The 19,002-nt window shown below is 44.2% G+C and overlaps 1 protein-coding gene across 2 annotated transcripts in view; it reads right to left on the reverse strand.

Moving 5' to 3' along the window:
- The window catches only part of GGPS1 (geranylgeranyl diphosphate synthase 1), a 50,629-nt gene that overhangs the window by 23,071 nt on the left and 8,556 nt on the right, over positions 1–19,002 (reverse strand). The gene's annotated exons all lie outside the window — the stretch shown is intronic.

The following is a 19,002-nucleotide window of genomic DNA, read 5'->3' on the forward strand; positions in this document are numbered from 1 at the left end:
GAAATGTTTAAGCTGACCGCCATTTTCAAATGGCAAAAGAACAACTAGGACTCCATCTTGGAGGTCTTCTTCCCCAGTGTTTCCCGCCCTTTCTGGAAAAAAGGTGGGAAAGGTAAGGTGGAAAGGAGTGTGATCTGCCTGGCAAAAGGACTCTAGAAATTGTAGCGAGCCAGTCAGCTCTGGGCTGTCCGCCTTAGAGGCAGCAAGGTACCATCATGTGCAGGAGTCGCTGGGAGAAGAAGAGAAGCCTCTAGGAAGAACATCTCGGATAGCCCCCACACAAGAAGATCAGCATACCTACCTGCAGCGGTTCCTGAGTCCATCAGCAGATCCTGAGTTCCTGGCTCATCATCCTGGGAGTCATGACCAATGCCCCAGGAAGGTGAAGAAAGACCTTGAGTAGTACTTTTAACTTTGGGCCTAGGTAGTTTAGGTTTAAGTTGGGAAAGAATCTGGAGTTAAGCTCCACCTTGTTAAATCCCCAAGTGACCCCTCGTTTGTTATTTGCTCCCTGAATAAGTTGTTCCTTGTTTTGCTTTATTCTGAGTTTTGTTATTTACCCACCTGACTACTCCGACGATAGATGCGGAAGGGGGACCAAGACACTTACTTTTTAATTGTTGGCGGGAGGGTTAGGTGTCTCCCATAGAATCCTGTTTATTTTCTCCAACATTGCTGTTGCTGACTTGAACAGAATGCATTAAAAAAATTAATAGATTGATGCTGTTATAACAGCATCAATCTTACAAAACCAGTTTCACAACTCAGAGATAAATTTAGTATTATACACAAATATACAATTAAGTTGGCCTATGGAAATCCCTAAAGCTGTATTGACAAGTCCTGCTACTATTCACTTTCTTCAAACTTGTGATGTTGATCCCATTGTGGTTGGTGCTTTTCTACTGTCTTCCTCTTCTGTCTTTTTACCTTGCAATATCAGTTAAAGTCTTTCATCTCATGTTTATTTACAAATTTCTGTTTTTCTTACATTTAGATGTAAGATCTGTTTATTAATTTTCTTATCAAAAGTCTACATATTACATTTTTCTCCTTCCTCATTTTAACGTCTTAATTTTGAGTTTAACTCTGGCTATTGTTAAAAGTGTGTCTCCTTTGCTCAGTAGTTGAAAAGTTTGTGTGTCTATGCCTACATCAACTTTCCGATTTTTCCATGAACATAGCTATTTCCTCTAAGTAAATTAGAGATTACTTTATATAGAATGGAGAGTAATCATTTGGGTTTCACAGATGTAGTGAATAGTTTTTCAAATTCCATTAGTTTTTTGGTAAGGTTCGTGTCTTTTTGTGTGGGAGAGTTAGCAAATGTCTCAATTATTGGTCCTGATATACTGGAATTTTGGTGTCTTCTGGTGAGTTGTGTATCATCAAGTTATCAAAATGTATTGTCTCAAAACAGCTGGCCAAATTTTGATATACCGATAAATTCCCAAACATTAAAAATTCCCAGGCTATTACTGGAGTTAAATTCTAATTTGTCTACTACGTGCAGTGGCTTAGCTTTCTAAATAAGTCTTCCCAAATTTCTACTGTTGCTTTCATAACAGGGTGATTACACATTAATTTTGGCCTATATAGGATTTCTTTAACCAGAGGATAAATTGGAGTTTGATCTCTCAAAAATGAACTTGTTCTGTGTCTACCCAGTGCTTATTAGGGTTTGTCATTAGTCAGTACATTAGGTTCCTGATCTAACTAAATAAACAACACTTAATGTTTGATAGAGCCAATAGTTTTTGCCATGGTCTTTGTAAAGTAAAGTAGATTGCTTAATCCCAGATTTCTTATTTCCTCAAATTAATTTGTTTATCAGGATTTGCCCAGAAATAAAACCAGAAGTGTTTGGAAAAGGACGTTAACTTAGGGTAAGATTCATCTTAACTGACACAATTTTGCTTAACTATGATATTTTGTATTTTGACCAATTTTCCAGCTCGGTTTTGATACTCAAATCAAAGGAGTAAAATTATACAAGTTTTGCTAGCTTTTAGAAATATGTATTCCCAGGTATCCTACTGAAGTAGTTACCAATGTGTATTTGTAGTTACCTTTTATATCTTTCCATAAATCAGAGCACACACTTACATCCAGGAGTTCTGATTTGCCAGTTTTTAAATCCTGATTTGCCAAATTTTAAGACTTCCTCTTGCAATTCTATTAGCATTAATACCTTGACATCATCTGCATATGGTTAACTTGTGTTCCATATGGTAACTCCATTTATATTAGGATTATTTTGGATCAATTGGATGAATGACTCCATTACCAAGGCAAAAAGAGGTGAATAATGGATAACCTTGGTGTGTGCCTCAAAAAATATTTTTTTTCTGATAAATATTCATTTACTCTTATGAACACAGGGGTTGGAAAATATGAGAAATCCAATTTTGAAACTTAGGACCTAAACCAAAGCATTCTTTACTTATAGAAACAAAAGTTAACTAGCATGCTGAATATTGCTCTGAAGTGTTGAAGATTTAGAAATTATTTCACCATCTGTTAAGACAGTTAGATCAATAGTCATTTAATCCTAGCTCTCTATCACATGCCAGGTATAGTATTAAAAACATCAGGGAGTCTTTGGGTAGCATAGGTGCCGCATGAAGTACCACCCAAGAAATCCAGAAGTGACAGTACCCTGCAGCCCTCTGACTGGTCAAGTGCCCTATTTAACCCTGGAGGGCACCTGAGGAAGTTGTCTGGGTAACCACAGAGACTTCTGGCCTGCTGCAACTTCAAACCTCACCTCATCTTCTGATTGCTGGTCTAACCCCTGCTTGACTATGAACTTGACTCTTGCCTCCAGCCTGGTACTACCTCCCATCTCCAGTCTTTGACCCCAACATGACTCTGACCTGCGCTTATTGAAGCTGGCTCTAGCAATTCCTCCCACCCCTGCTCACCGACTATTGTCCTTGATGTGCAGATCTCAACCAGTTGTAACTGCTAGGCCAAACTTCCTATGCCTCAGTTCTCTGCAGAATGCAATTTCAAACTCAACACCCATCCTGCTGGCTGTCCACACTAAGCATTTTCTGAAAAATCACCCGCCAACTATACTGGTAATAAGGATCTGAAGACTAGTGTGAACTGGCTATTAATACCAAAACAGGTGGCCAGCATATTCTAGTGCTTCTAGTGTGGCTTGTCTAAGTGGAGAGGCTCCACTGAATGATTTTCAGGTGTGGCTCAGTGCAAACAAGACCATACTGTTTCCAGGAACATGATGACAACTCTAGGTAACTTTCATACCAGGGAAGAGCAGTTGGAGGCAGGTACAACAGTTTTCTCCCATGTATGCAGCTTCCACACTGTCATGCTTAGCAAGAATTCCCTGTTAACAATGCAATTTTCACCATTTATTTCTTAATAAAAAATGGTAACTAATGTGGCATCATCTATAGCAGTGTTTCTCAACCATTTAAGTAGCAAGTACTCCCTAACTTCTGAAAATTTTAATAAGTACCCCAACACTCAATTTTCCACAGGATTTTATATTTACAGACTAATGTGAGCCATATGTTGGAAGAAGGGTGAGTATATAAGGCTGTGTTATGACAGATGTCTGATCTAGTGTGGGTAGGATTACCACCTTCACACCAGGAGTGCACAACTTGAGTATGTACCTGGGTTAGAGGTGATGTTGACCAAAGCTAGGAGGCTTTGAGCGGCATGCCAATGCTGGGGAATATAAAGCGCTGTGCCAAATTTTTTGCCATAGATTTGAGAGGAGAAAGGGGTGAGAGAGAGACAGGGAAGGAGGATGAGAGAGAGAGAGAGAGGAAAAGAGGGTAACTGATGAACTCTGGGGCTGTCATAGTTGTTAATTTCACTGCTCAACTAGAGTAGTGAAATTGAGAAGTTTTCTGGGCACTGGGTTTTGAGCCAGGGAGGGGGGGCTGCCACATGGCTCTCTTGGCAGTAGGGGGAACCGAGGCAGAGGTTTGCCAGAGGGATTTTGCTAACTTGAGCACCCTCTCGTGGATGGGGAGGGCTGCTCTAGATGGGCCTATCATCCCAGAAACCCCAAATAGGGGGTCCTCCTCCTCTGAGAGCTTTTAGTTCCAAATTCAGGTTGCTAGCAACTCTTTTTAGCATGTCCTGATGAGCTCTGAAGTCAGGCAATGGAGTCTTACGGTCCCAGGAGGTGACGTCATCGGGGGATGAGGAGGAGGATTGAGGAAGTGGCCCTGTGGAGGGGCTTTCCTCTGGGTCTGATCCTCCTTTGGAGGGATGGCCCTTGTCCTGCTGGGTCGCAGGGGGAGGTGGTGGCAGGGCCATGGATGAGTGGAGCGAGGCGGTAGCCTGGCCCACCTGTGTCCCCAGGGACCGCAATATGGCCACTGCCAAGGCCCCTGAGGCCATGCTGAAGTTGGCATCGGTGCCGACTGGGACACCCGGTGCCGAGATCTGGATCCGGAACCACTGGACCTCCGCTTACTTCCTTTTGCGGGGGAGCAGCTCCTGGAGAATGACGAAGGCAAATGTTGGTGCCGTCGTGGAGAGGAGCTACTGGAGCTGGAATGTCTCCTCCCTCAATGACTTGCGTCGACGCCTCCCCCCCCGGGAACAGGAGCGGTGCCGTCTGTGCTGACGCGAAGATCTGGACCGTGAAGATCGGTGCCAACCAGAGGAGTGGGACCGTCCACGAGATGTCGCGCGGGCCGGTGCCGGAGGCATCAGCGTCGGTGCTGGTGCCGAAGGCATGAGTGCCGGTGCCGGAGGGGCCGGTACAAGTATCGAGATGGAGGGCACCGGGATCCGCGCCGGGCTGGGTGCCGGGGATCGAGACCGGTGCAGTGAGCTGCGGTGCCGAGATGGGCTCTCCACGGAGGACTGGGAGGATAGCCTTCTACTAGCTCCTTGACTGCCCTCGGTGCCGCGGTGTTGAGGAGCTCGAGGACTCAGTGCCGGAGCTGGGAGGGGAGCCCGCACTCTCTACCCTCCTTGACCATCTGGGAGGAGACTTGGACTCCTGTCTCCACCAACCACCAGGGCCACCCAGTGCGGGTTTACCTCAAGACGCAGATCCCTTAGCCGAGGAGGGGGGAGGGGGGGGGGGCAGAGCCATGGGCAGGCCCATGAGGGCGCGTGCCACGGCGAACGCCTCCGGCGTCGACGGCCCTTGCAAGGGCACTACCCCACTCCGCAGAGTCAGGGAAGGCTCCCTGCGTGGAGATGCCAGTGCCGGAGTAATCTCGACGGCACGTGGCATCTCCTGACTCCCCTGGGGCTGGGTAGGCAGTGCGGGGGAGTCTCGGGCGCGGAGTCCTTGCGGCGCTTCAGTGCCGGGCCCTGGGTCAACAACGCCGGTGCCGGAGGAGCACTCTGCAACGAGGAGACGCTCGGTGCCGCAGGGGAATGCGCCAGTTCAGAGTCTGGACGGAGGGCGGACTCCATGAGGATAGCCTTCAGCCGCGCCTCTCTCCCCTTCTGGGTGCGGGGCTTGAAGGCTCTGCAGATCTTGCACTTGTCCCTGCGGTGCTGCTCCCCGAGGCAGCGATCGTGAGGGTCGCTCACAGGGACAAGTCTGGCACACTCAGTGCAAGGTTTGAAACCCGTTGAGCCAGGCATGGCCCAACACGCAGAAAAAAACCCCGAGGGTTTCCTCACTACCTAATTACTTAACTGCTTTCTAAACAAACACTAACTACTAAGGGGCTGCGACTTGCAAAGCAAGAGGCAATGTTCCAGCAACCGTCAACGGGCAGAAAGAAGAAACTGAGGGCCCGCAGGGTTGGCAGCGCCCTATGTACCACAGCATGAGCGCGGTACTCCAGGGGGCGCCTGAGCCGACCCTATGGGGCTTGCTAAGGGGAAAAAAGTTCTGGGAACCTGTGCCCGGGGTGCGCACACACCTGTAATGGAATGGATATAAGCAAATCACTCGAAGAGAGAACTTCCGTGCAAGCTGGGACCCAGGGATGTGGGCAGGTGGCTGCTGCCAGTCTTCAAGCCAAGGTGCAGGAGACTGTCGCTCAGCTCAGAGCCGAGGTACAGGTGGCTGCCACGCAGCTGTGAGCCCAGCTCAGGAGACGCAGGAGACGCCCTCCTAGCTGGGAGCTGAGACAGGGCAGGAAGCAGGCAGCTCCTACTCGGCTTCCCAGGACTGTGGCAGCTGCTGCCTGCCTCCCAGCTAGGACCGGGTGGGAAGCGGGCTGCTGCCGCCTGGCTTCTCCAGAAGTCAGCAGCTGCCACCTGCCTCCCCTTCACTCTATTTTTCCCCGCGGGTACCCCCTGCCTGTGTCTTGAATAGTACCACAGGCTGAGAAACTATGATCTACACAACTTCCAACTTATTGTTCCAAAAGGAAGTTAAAAGCTTCTATACTAAGCATACACTGCTGGAAAGTTCAGATCATGGGATGGGGTGGTGATTAAGGAGTGGACTCCAAAGGAAGGAATAAGAGTACCACCCAAGAGGAATAAAATGGGTATGTACCTTTGATTGTTGATACAAAGCCTCAAGTTGGTTTTTATTTTATTTTTTTAAGTTAGAAGTGGCTCAGGTCTTGCCCATCCTGTCTCCCTTCTTCCCCGCACCCGCCAACAAACATTCTCGTAATAAGACAGAGCAACCATGCAAGTGAGGTATGATTGAGAAAAGAGGTCTTTAAGGATTTAACATTGCTTTCACCTGAAGACAGATATAGACTGAAAGTCTCGGAAAAAGCACACAAGGTGTCCACAGCAAAATACTCAAGCCTTCTTTACATATAAATTAATATTACTCTGCGTGTGTAAAGAACATTAAAGTTACAAAGTCAAGCACGTGCCAGAATTAAGGTTGCCTATGCAATCTTAATTTGGCCCCTTTATGCATGATGATACAGTCTTCAATTACTGTACATAATCATGTGTTACTTTCCACCCCCCAAATCCCTTCCTGGAATAGATCTGCACTAGAGATAAATCAGAGTGGTGTAGTACAGGAGGCTTGTCTGTAAGACCCCGACACATACAAGGAACTCAGGTGTGTACCTACTATAGTAACTGGAAAAGGCAGGCCTAAGCCTACCCACAACTAAAGGTGCACACCTCTCCTCAAATGAAGCTGTTAAAATGCCAGTAAGCAGGCCCTTATTGCTCAGGCATCAAAGAAACAGTCATGGACACCAAACCATGATCTAAGGTGGGGGCCGGCTCCGTGTTAGAGGAGTGGGCCTACAAGTTGTTAAAAATGGGAAATGTAAATGTGGTCCAGCTGGGAGTGGAGGATAGATAATGGAAGTGTGTGTTTTGGGGGGGAAGAGGCAGAAGGACTTTCTCCAAGGCCTTCTCAATTAGAGACTCCAAGGAATGGGCAGCATTGCCCTGCTCTGCTGCCAGAGCCACCTCTGTCAGCTCCAGCTGCTGAACCTTCTCCTGGGGTGAAGAAGCAGGTCCAGCAGCAGTCCCTGATCACCAGATTATATATAAGAGGCCTCTTCCAGGTTGAGAGGGAGTTGCTAGGCCTGTGACTTAGATTTGCCACACTTGCCCTGATCCCTGTATCCAACCCTCATTAGTGGCTGGAGAGTGTGGGGCCAGCAAGGATGGGCTTGCAAGGCAAGGGTAACAGGAAAGGGACCAGAGGAGATAGGGACAGGAAGAGAGGAAAGGGGAGTCTCCCTCCGAGACGGGCCTCTCCCTGACATTGCCTCAACCCTACCTTCAGAGGACCCCACCTGATGGCTAACAGCTGAGTGGTCTGTCTGCTCAGCTAAGTGCAACTACCCCAATGCCTAAGTGGGATTTGTTAGATGACACAGGAGAAGACGGAACCAGTCAACCATGGTCACTGGTGGTGGCAGGGTCAGCACCTTCCTGGGTGTGAGGGGTGCCTAGCATCCCTCATCAGACCAAGGGATAATCCCTTCCAGGCATGCCCCAAAGTCTGCTAGAAAAAGCACTGACTGAATCCAATAGAGGGAGCCCTGATGGGTATCACAAAAAATCACCTCCAGCTTCCCTTTGCCATACCACTACCAGTAGCAGCCAGATTACTTCAGAACAAAAAGGTATGCAATAGAGAATGGGATCATTGCAATCCGGGGGAGAGAGCTAATGGGAGAGATGTTTTCCTAGGGATACTTTTATCTAGCTAAAACGTGGCATTGGGAAAGAGAAAGCTAAAGGATGGCGTTGGGGAGGAAGGGCAGGACAGAGCCGAGGATCACCCATAAGCCAGGTCCCCCAAGGGCTCAAGAGAGACAAAGAGGCCTCCACCCAAAATGCCATTCTCCACAACCTCCTGGGCCGCAAGAGATAGAAGCAGTGGTAGCCACACTAGTGGCAGTGGTGGATGGAGAGATGACAAATGATGATGTGACAGCAGGTGGGGCCACTAAAGCACATGCACATGCCTGAGGGTGAAAAGCAGATGCTCTTCAAGCTGGTGAAACGGACAGTGTGGTTGACGTGGATGAGAGACGTAGTGGCAATAGCCACCACAGATTTCCGGGCAGGGCTCTTGCTTTTTTTTCTTGTACTAGCCCTTCTTGCTGATTAAGGGGGCTCAGACAGAAGTGATGGTTTGGCAGGGGGTCCCTGCCTTTGCCTTCTCATACCAACCTGATGGACATGCTGATTGTGCTAGCAGAACAGTTGTTGATAATCATGGGGCAGATGGAAAAAGTCAAGGTAGGATAACACCCAGGGACCTCCTACCCTTCCCTCAGCCTCCCCCACACCAGGGATGAAGGTGCCAGCGTGGAAGACTCACTAATGGCTGAGGTCAACTCTCAACCAACTGCGATAGAACAGCCACTGGAGATGGGGGATATAATAGAGGGGCAGAAAAAGATGCTACCCACTCCTCCTCATGGGGCTGCACGTGGGGGTAGGAGGGAACTAATAGAAACTAGAGGGAGTAAACAAAAGAAAGGAGAATTGGAATTATAGTCAGCGGCAGGGAGAGAGGAGAAGGAAAACCACCTCTTCCAGCCGCATCATGGGGGTGTCTATAAGTACAGGGGGTAGAATGAATGGTGGGATCAAAGAAGTGCAGGGAATGCACAGGTGCATGGGGTAAGTGGGGCCAGGTGAGGCAGTAGGACAACAGCAAGGGGGTAGCCCAGGCAATGAAAAATGGGAGAGAATGGATTACAAGGGGGACTATGTGAAATGGGTGGGAGCAGTGAACCACAAGGGGACAGGGAAGAGGCTAGGGGACAGGAAGGGGGAGAAGAGGGCCCATTAGCCCCACACAGTGAAGGGAGAAAGGGGAAGGAAATCTGAGGGGTAGCACGTGCACCCATGTGAGCTTTCGTAGTAGGTAAGTGTTGCTACAGCCCCAGGGTAAGTGAAGGCAGGCAGATAGTGAGCAGATGCAATTGGGAAATAGGCAGAGGACTCCCACATGGCTCTGCCTGCCTTCCCAGCAGCATCAACAGAAGCCAGCAAGCAGCTTCTTCCTCCAGCAGCAGCTGGAAAAGGAAGTCCCATTCCCCAACCTGATCGCACAGGGAAAATAAATTCAATGTCTGTGAAGCACTCAGATCTCACACTAAACACCATGGAAGAGCCCAAGATAACATAATTCTGTATTGAAAGCAGGGTTTGAATAGTGTGCTGTAAATAAATCCTAGCATCACATACTGAACAATGATAAGATATTGAACACAGTGCACAAGATGATAGGTGTTCACTAAGTAAGGCAAATCACATGTCGGAGATGGAGCATTTTCAGTGGTCATGACAAATTTCTGCTTGCAATGTTGTGAAAAAGACAGTTTAATCCATTCTTGTGCCACTTATTGTATTATCGAGGTATGTCAAGAAGTGACAGGGCACTGGGGGCAGGAGGTCTTAGCTCAGTTCTCCTTTGCACGTGCACAAAAAATTCTTTGACTTCTTAAAGTTATGACTACTTGCAAGCAACTGTGTTTGACTGATTTGAGGCATGCTTATCTGTGAACACCCTGTTCAATGAATTTTTGAACGAGTGATCTGAAAGAGGCATTTGATGAAATATGGAGTCAAGCTGTTACAATGACTTCAGAAAATGATTTGAAGCCACCTGATCCTGATGTTTGAGAAATACACAGCTGTGTACAAAAGTTACCTAAAAATCCCTCAGGAACACATTTTGACTAAGGTGTTAAGTGAAGAACAATCCCTTTTAGATAAGGGGACTTCAGGGACACCTTTTTGCCAATGCTTGAGCAAATAACTGGAGAACTTCAAAGAAGATTTTCTGAAAATAAATCGGTTTTGTTGGTGTGAATGGCCTTATCGCAAAGTATGAGAACTTTGATTTTCTAAAATTAAAGCCACTTCCAGAACACTATGGATGTGATCTAGACAGTGTGGAGACAGAGGTAAAAACTTTTGCCAAAAGTAACTGAATGTTATGTAGAAAAGAGAAGACTTACAACACTGACAGTTTGCTGCAGCTGTCCATAGTAAGAGTTCCAAAAGTGCCACGGTGGCTAAATAAAGGAAAAGCAGCAATTAAGGGCAAAAAGGCATCCTTTAAAAAGGGGAAGTTAAATCCTATTGAGGAAAATAGAAAGGAACAAACTCTGGCAAGTGAAGTGTGAAAATATAATTAGGAGAGCCAAAAAGAATTTGAAGAACAGCTAGCCAAAGACTCAAAGTAACAGCAAAACATTTAAGCACATCAGAAGCAGGAAGCCTGCTAAACAACCAGAGGGGTCACTGGATGATTGATATGCTAAAGGAGCACTGAAGGAAGACAAGGCCATTGCTAAGAACTTATAAGAATTCTTTGCACTGGTCTTCATGGCTGAGGATGTGAGGGAGATTCCCATACCAGAGCCATTCTTTTTAGGTGACAAATCTGAGGAACTATCCCAGACAGGTGTCATTAGGGGAGGTTTGGAACAAATTAGTAAATTAAACAGTAATAAGTCACCAGGACCATATGGTATTCCACCCAAGAGTTCTGAAGGAACTCAAATGTGAAATTGCAGAACTACTAACTGGTATGACTACTAACTGGTAAGCTTAACTTCAGTACCAGGCAAATTGGTTGAAACTATAGTAAAGAAAAGAATTATCAGACACAGATCACTGTGATTTATTGAGGAACAGTCAATATGGTTTTTATAAAGGGAAATCATGCCTCACCAATGTACTAGAATTCTTTAAGGGGGGTCACACAAACATGTGGACAAGGGTAATCCAGTGGATATAGTGTACTTAGATTTTCAGAAAGCCTTTGACAAGGTCCCTCACCAAAGGCTCTTAAGCAAAGTAAGCTGTCATGGGATAAGAGAAGGTCCTTCATTAACTGGTTAAAAGATAGGAAAAAAGGGTAGGAATAAATGGTCAGTTTTCAGAATGGAGAGAGAGAAACAGTGGTGTCCCCCCAGGGGTTTGTACTGTATTGTTCATCAGATTTATAAATTATCTGGAAAAAATTTGCAAATGATCCTAAACTAATTAAGATAGTTATGTCCAAAGCAGACTGCGAAGAGTTACAAAGGGATCTCACAAAACTGGGTGACTGGGCAACAAAATGGCAGATGAAATTCAATGTTGATACAGTAAATGTAAAGTAATGCACATTGGAAAACACACAGCTGAACTTCAGTTATGAATACCTCAGGAATGGAGTTTGTTCATAACTTTGAATAAAACATTAGGATTATTCTTTCAGTTTACAACTGAACACTGATTTAATATAGCTTTGAAACTTTACTATGCAGAAGAAAAATATTACTTTTAACCATCTTAATTTAAATGAAACAGGTACAGAAAGTTCTTACCTTGTCAAATTTCTCCCCCCCCTTCCCTTTGTTTAGTAGTTTACGTTTAATGCAGTACTGTGCTGTATTTGCCTTTTTTTGTAGTCTCTGCTGCTGCCTGACTGCATACTTGATTCCAAATGAGGTGTTTGGTTGACTAGTCAGTTTCTCTGAGGTTCTACTGTAATTCCAACAATACATATAAAACAATAGGGTCTAAATTTGCTGTTACCACTCAAGAAAGATCATGAAGTCATTGCAGATTGTTTTTGGAGAACTATATGCAGCGGCAGTCAAAAAAGCTAACAATGTTGGGAATCATGAGGAAAGGGACAGATAAGACAGAAAATTTCATATTGTTTCTTTATAAATCTATTGTACACCCACATCTTGAATATTGTGTGTAGCTGTGGTTGCCCTCTCAAAAAATATATATATTGAAATTGGAAAAGGTACAGAAAAGGGCAACTAAAACGATTAGGGGTATGGAACAGCTTCCATATGAGGACAGATTAATAAGACGTCTCTTTTCCAAGCTAAAAAGTCCCAGACTAAGGGGGGATATGATAGAGTCTATATTTCATAACTGGTGTGGAGAAAGTAAATGAAGAAGTGTTATTTACTCCTCCTCTAACACAAGAGCTAGAGGTCACCAAATGAAATTAATAGGCAGCAGGTTTAAAAAACGAACAAAAGGAAGTATTTCTTCACACAACGCAGTCAACCTGTGGAACTCTTTGCCAGAGGATGTTATGAAGGCCAAGACTAACTAGTTACATTCATGGAGGATAGGTCCATCAATGGCTATTAGCCAGGATTGGCAGGGATGCAAAACCATGCTCTGAAGTGTCCCTAGCTTCCGTTTGCCAGAAGCTGAGAAAAGGTGACAGGGGATGGATCATTTGATGATTATCTGTTCTGTTTATGCCCTCTGAAGCACTTGGCACTGGCCATTGTTGGAAGACAGGATAATGGGCTAGATGGACCATTGATCTGACCCAATATGGCTGTTCTTATGTTAATTTTGGGGATAAATACAAACTTGCCTTTCACAAACTGCACAAATTACGTGTGACTGGTGGCATTATTCCTCCATCAAGTACTGCCTGTGAAAAATCATTCCCATGCCTTCTACGTGTGAAACATTACCTCAGGAATGGCATGACAAGTGACTGGCTAAGGTGCCTGGCTACTGAAAAAATTGTTGAAGTCTCAATCTGAAGAGAGTTGTCAACAGATTTGCTACTGCTCATAATAGGCACCACAAGCTTTAATAAGGTAAATAAGTTGTTACTGACATTTATCCCCATTCTATAAAGTATGGGTAACAAAATCCTTGCTCTCCCAATAATGGTTAGTGACCCCTTTGCTCCCCAAACTAGTTATACTAGATTCACCCGGTGGAAGCATGTGTAACTCTGTGGACATGTTAATGACAGATGAAAGGCGTCATTTGATTTTTTTTTAAACCAGTCAACAGAATCATAATTTCAATGGTGTCATCTTCTGGGAGGTGGCGGGGGTCAGAGGAGAAGGGAGGGGAGACCTGTCCCCATCCCAGCTCTAGATCCTCTAATTAGTGGAAATTGGAAATACAATGTGGTTGGAAATGGATTGAGTAGTTTGATTCAAAAGCCCTTTCTTTCACACAAATACAATGGTATAAAGCATGACAAACCTAGAACAATTACATAGATATAAATGAGGAAAAAGTTTGTTTTTTTTTAAATCAGTGTTTTTTAAATTATACTTTAACACAGGCATGTCAAATATGCAGCCTTCTCAAAGTTAAACTGTGGCCCTCGACTGACAGTACTGTGTTATCAGTTAATACTCAGAACATGACACCTGATTTTTTTTCCCTTCAGATAAATAGAAAGAGTGCCCCAAATTTATTTGCAATCAACAAAAAAGAAGAGATTCAATGATATTATCAGCTTTGTTTATTATGCCACAAGTTGTAATGAGGCACGGGTTAAGATGTCAGCATCCTGCCAGAAATTAGTGGAATCCATTCACGAACAATATGCACAGTTACATAAGACATACATTACATAATTACAATCCCAAAGTAAATGATAAATCCCTATCTTTACTTTGGTCTTGATCATTTTTAAGCATCACTGGGAAGATAGAGTACTGACTAGTAGCTGAATCTTTAGAGATCACCACTGCAGAGGACCTGGTTAAATACAATGCTCGGTGGCACCTAAGATGCTATAACAAGTAAACCCATAAACTGAAGGTTGGAGAAGAAGTACATTGAGCAACAGGGAAAAGCTGAAGATGTCACAAAAGTGTTAGTATAAGGCAAGTCTCACCCCAGCTAGGTCCCATGGCATGCGTTTCAAATATACCTGCTTCTGTGGTAAACTGCAAGTCCAAAAGCAACCATTAAGCACACTTTCAACATGTGAGAAACAGCATGAAGCAGTCACTCTTAGGAAGAACACTGCATGGAAAGCAAAGTTAAATGGGTGCACTGACTCAAGATGCACAGACATACAACTATGAGCATCACATCGAGCACTACACCAGGAATATATGTAATGTGTCAAAAGCAAACAAATACTGATTTTACTAATGTGAACTTTGTTACTGAGCTGGAGTTCATGAATTGTGTTGCAGAGATTCTAATAGAGGGGAACCAACCTTGACCTAACTTGATTATTGGGCAAAAGTAGGATGCACTGCAGAGTTGAAAAAATCATTGATTAGAGCTTCCACTGAAAAGCTAGAAGACATACCCTCGAGTGATCTGGTCACCCAGGACATACCATACTGTGCCATTTCAGGAGAAAGGTACATTCCAGCATGGTCAGCCTTTAACTCAGCACCACATAAGGTGCCAGAGTGAAAGACCTGTATATGCATCCTGCCAGCCACACCTGCTAGCCCCACTGATCACTCAGTTCACTCAGAAAAATTGCTATTGACAAGGGGTCAATTTATACCTGCTATCAACAGGGCAAGTTATCAAGCAATGGAACAACACTGAGTGATTGAGCACATGCAAAACTACCCTCCTCTATTAGGCACATGGGTCTTGGAGGATGGACTGATCACATCAGTTATGTATGAAATACACAAATAAATCCTCTAGTCAATCAAATGCTCATATGGAAGACACCAGATGCTCACTACTCTGCATATGTTTGGCCAGCAGCCTGCTTCGTACAGAGATGAGCAAGTGTGAGGTTTCTAGCAGTGATGCTCTTGACATTAATGACAACTTGGATGAATAATTGCTTTCAATCCTACACATCAAAGGTCAATTTCCCTAGGATTAGACAAGAGCAATGTTTTTATGTAACCAATGCATTCCTGTGTTAAAGTATAACTAAAAATGTTGATTATTACAATTTCTCAAATACCTACATAATTGTTCTAGATTTGTCATGTTTGGTACCATGGAGTTTATGGAGAAAAAGGGCTTTTAAGTGATACTCTGCTCAACCCATTTCCAACAACACTATTATTAAAATTTCCACCAGCTAGGGCATGTGGATCTGGGAGGGGAGTGGGTAAGATTCCCACTAATATGCCACAGAGGAGGACACTATGCAAATTATGATTCTGTAGATTTTTTTTTATTATTATTGTTATTATTATTAAATAGACCAAATGACAAATCCCTTGCCTTTCTATACCTTGCCTACGGAATGAGGTTTTACTACCCTACGCTCCCAGACTATTGTTATACCAGTGTGTTCTATAGAGCAGTGATTCTCAAACTTTTTAAATGGAGCCCTCCCCCCATGGACTATATCTCATATGTGGAGTTTGACCACTTAATTTGGGGGGAGGGAGGGACGCAAGGGATAGCAGCAGCTCCCACTCAGCTCCGGAGCCTGATGTGACCCGCCAAAGAAAATGGCATCATCGGAATTACCCTCGGGCAGCAGCATGGACACAGCGCTGCCTTCAGGAGCCTGCAGAGTGGCAGGGGGGCTGCTGCGGGAGGTGGCTGCTAGGAGCAGTTCTCCAACTGGAGACAGAAGCAGCTGCGCAAAGTGCGGAGCTGGACCAGCTGTCCCCTATTCCGCCAGCAGTGCCAGGCCCACCGCCCACAGCAGCCTCCCCCCATCTCCAACACTTGCCCACGGCTGCCTGTGTGAGCACCAGGGTCCTCACCACCGCCCAGACCCGCTCTCAGCCCAGTGCTCCTCGCCCAGCAGGGGGAGACAGCTCCATCATCATGACTTTGGGGGGCCTTGCCCCCCATTCCCTCCCAAACTCCACCCATGGTGCCCCCTACGATCCATCTCGTGCCCCTTTAGGGGGTCCTGCCCCCCGCTTTGAGAACCACTGCTATAGAGTGAGTGAAATCATGTATACATTTAATTAAACAAAAGATACAAAAAACATACTTGATCAGACCTGCAGTCAACCTAATCCTGTTTTCTGCAGCGGCCAGGTTCAGATGATTTACAGAAAGATGAAAGAAATCACATAATAGGGAGATCAGCTGCCCCCCCATGAAGATCTCAACCTGGTCTCTAGTATTTACAGAATGACAAACCCTAAGCCACAAGGTTCTGTCTGCCAAAACTCAGCTTTTAGCTTAACTAAACACTCCGGATATTGATTGTCCATATAATTTTATCCAAACCTTCTTTGAAATCTGCTAAATTCTTGTCCTCGGTGACCATCCTGTGATGAGTTACACAGTAATTACATGCCAAGTGAGAAAGTATTTCCTTATCAATTTAGTATGTGTCACATTTCAATATCACTGAATGCCCCAATCTTCTCAATTTCATTGAATGACCATTTGTTTTTGTTTAATGAGACCAGGACCTTCCGTTTTCCTGATCTACCTTCTCTAAAGTTAGTATGCCATTTCTTATTCGTCTCCTTTCTAAGGTAAGAAATCCCTGACGTCTCAATCTCTTTATGTCAGAGTTTTGCCATACCCCCTAATCATTCTCATTAACTTTTTCTGATCTCCCGCCGCAATATCCTTTAAGATGCAGTGACCATTACTGCTTAAGTATTCTAGATAGAGGACATCAACTATTGATTTATAGTGCTATTATATTTTCTGAATGGTTTTCCATCCCATTTCTTATGCATATTAACATTGTTGCCTTTCTGACTGCTGATCAGAGATTTTTATTGAGCGGTTCACAATGACATCAAGTTTCTTTTCTAAGTAGATACTGTTTAGAACTTTAAGATACATGAGTAGTATTCCACACATCAAATATGTACAGTACTTTGCATTTATCAACATTGAACTTCATCTGCTGCTAAGTTGTCCATTCAAGTAGCTTGGTTAGGGTCCCTCTGAAGATCTTCTGTGTTTTCTGGACTTAACTAACCTAAATAACTGTCATCTGAAAAAGGTTTGCTCTCTCACTGTGTGTCATTCTTTCCAGAAGATTATTAAAATGTATAGTAACAAAAGAAATGAGGTAGCAAATCAAAGTAGATACACAAACAGGGCTGTGACCATTTAGCAGAGTAGCATGGAAGAAGCTTGCAATGTCACTGACAAAACAATGTGTCTTTTCCATGGATAAAGATTGCATAGTCTTTGCAATCTAAATGATCCCTTACAGGGCTGTTCCAAAAGAGAACTATTCTGTCAGTCTCCAAAGTATTATGACAATAAGTGAAGTCAGCAAAATGGATGGTTTCACAGCCAATAATTTACAGGGCAAAATGAAAACATCTATGTTCTTAATTTTTTTTTTTTTTAAATTGAGCTACATTTACAAGTTAGTTTTTAAAGCACTGTTCTTCCAAAGCCACTTTTGCAGTCCATTTCTGATTTCTCTTTAAGTTGCTGAAGTTCTCATTACTGAGTTTCTGATAGTAGCTGGAGCATAGTTTACAGTCAGTGTACGCATCTAGCAAAGTTATCAAAATACTGAAGAGGAGCTATTTATTTTCCCTCCACAGACTTTGTTTTACAATATTTTCCTTAATTTCCTTCTGATTATAACAAATAAGGGGGGGAAGGAAGCTACATTTCCCTTTACACAGGAGTGGTGGCAAGAAGGAACCACTGACAGCCATGGGAGGTGGTAGGGTCTCTGGAATATCAAATTTATTCTGATTTACCCCCCAATGGGAGATGCTATAAGATTAGAAGTCAGAGATTTCCCCTTAGCCTGGAGGAAGGAGGTTTACTGGCAACTTCTCTTCTTCCCCACTTCAACCAGAAATAATTGATAATCATATTGGAATTTTATGTGGTACCTAGTTTATAAATGCTGCATTGGTAAGGATTAACAGTGAAGTTCACCATAAGCACAGGGAAGTTTCACTACAGGGCTTTGCCTACATCAAATTATATTTGGCATGCTAAGGACCATGTGAACCCACAGTATACCTATTAATGCCACTGACAACATCCAAAATTTCCCCCAACTGTGCACAGGCAGTCACATCATTTTGATTAGATTTACTTTTACAGACTTCAATAGTGCACAGTACAAACTGGACAGAAGTCACTGCTGTAATGCACTGAAAGGTCAAAAAGTTTCTCTTTCCTTTCTATATGGGACTAGTCACTGCTTTGGTGGCCGGTCTGATTTATTTTCTACACTTCACTGCTTAGGGATGAAAGCTACGGAAGCCACTTACCAGTACATACAGTACAGCATATGCTACAGTGTTGATTTGTGAGTTATTTTCCTAGTGTTCAGCTTGAATTGTTACCATGTCTCAGAGGAAGCCTTCCTCTCAGTATACTACCAGCTGGCCTGAGGCCAATATACAATATACTGATCATCTGGGGAGATGAGGTGACCAAGAACAGCTGAATTTGGTCCAAAGGAAAAATCTTGTGTATGACTGATTGTTTAAGCAGCATGTTAAGAAGGTCATGACTGAGCAACAAGTAGCACAGAGAGATCAAAAGGTCCAAATACACCAAGGCACAGCTCAATAGCAAGCTCAGAGTTGACCATGTCCATTCCATGAGAGCTGGTTCAAATCTTTAGCACTTTCGCTTTCACCAACCAGAGATGTATTTGACAGTATATTGGCTTGTTGGAATGCAATGGTGAGGGGAGGGGAAGAAGTTTCTCTGAATTGGACAGACAGAGGGAAAAGATGTCCATCTCAGAAGGATGAGACTTCTCCCGGTATAGTGCTGGTGGTTAGGATTTTCTAAATAAAAAGCTCTGCTCTTTTCAGTAAAAAAGAATTAAACTGCCCAGAATAAAATTCCATACAAGTCAAGACTGGACAGAATTGTCCTCTACTTATTCTTTACAGGAGTCATCTGACTTGATGAATCTCTGAGAACAAGTGAGATATACAGAACAGAAAGAAC

Source organism: Emydura macquarii, unplaced genomic scaffold (assembly GCF_026122565.2).
Source record: "Emydura macquarii macquarii isolate MOO-44397 ecotype Brisbane River unplaced genomic scaffold, CSIRO-AGI_Emac_v2 contig_3517, whole genome shotgun sequence".
Lineage (NCBI taxonomy): Eukaryota > Metazoa > Chordata > Testudines > Chelidae > Emydura > Emydura macquarii.